Genomic DNA, 462 nt, shown 5'->3' with positions numbered 1-462 from the left:
GGGCTGTGTTTTGACCTAGAGTTCATAAGGTCGCTATGAGTCAGAACTGACTGGACGTCACCGGCCAACAACAACATATACTTCTATTAAATTCATTAATGGACAGCATCAAGTGATGACTAGACTGTGAAGTAACTAAAATGCTCCTTACTCTGAGTGAGGATGTAACTTTGTAAAATGATACCATTTCTTCAAAAGTTAATAAACATATACATGTGAAAGAAAATAAAATGCATGTCCACAGAAAAGCATGGAACACATATGTTCACAGAAATTTTATTTATGGTAGTCAACAGCTTCAAAAATGAATCCAATATGGTAGAATCATACATTGAAATATTACTCAACATTAACCAAGGAAAGAACAGGAAACAATATGAACAACTTCTAAGATCATTATGCTGACTGGTTCCTGCCAGGCAAAAAAGATTGTATGCTCTGTGATCCCATTTGTGTTAAATA

The sequence above is a fragment of the Chrysochloris asiatica genome, unplaced genomic scaffold (genome assembly GCF_000296735.1).
Source record: "Chrysochloris asiatica unplaced genomic scaffold, ChrAsi1.0 scaffold00564, whole genome shotgun sequence".
Taxonomy (NCBI): domain Eukaryota; kingdom Metazoa; phylum Chordata; class Mammalia; order Afrosoricida; family Chrysochloridae; genus Chrysochloris; species Chrysochloris asiatica.
The sequence above is the reverse complement of the archived record's forward strand: the minus strand, read 5'-3'. Positions refer to the sequence as shown.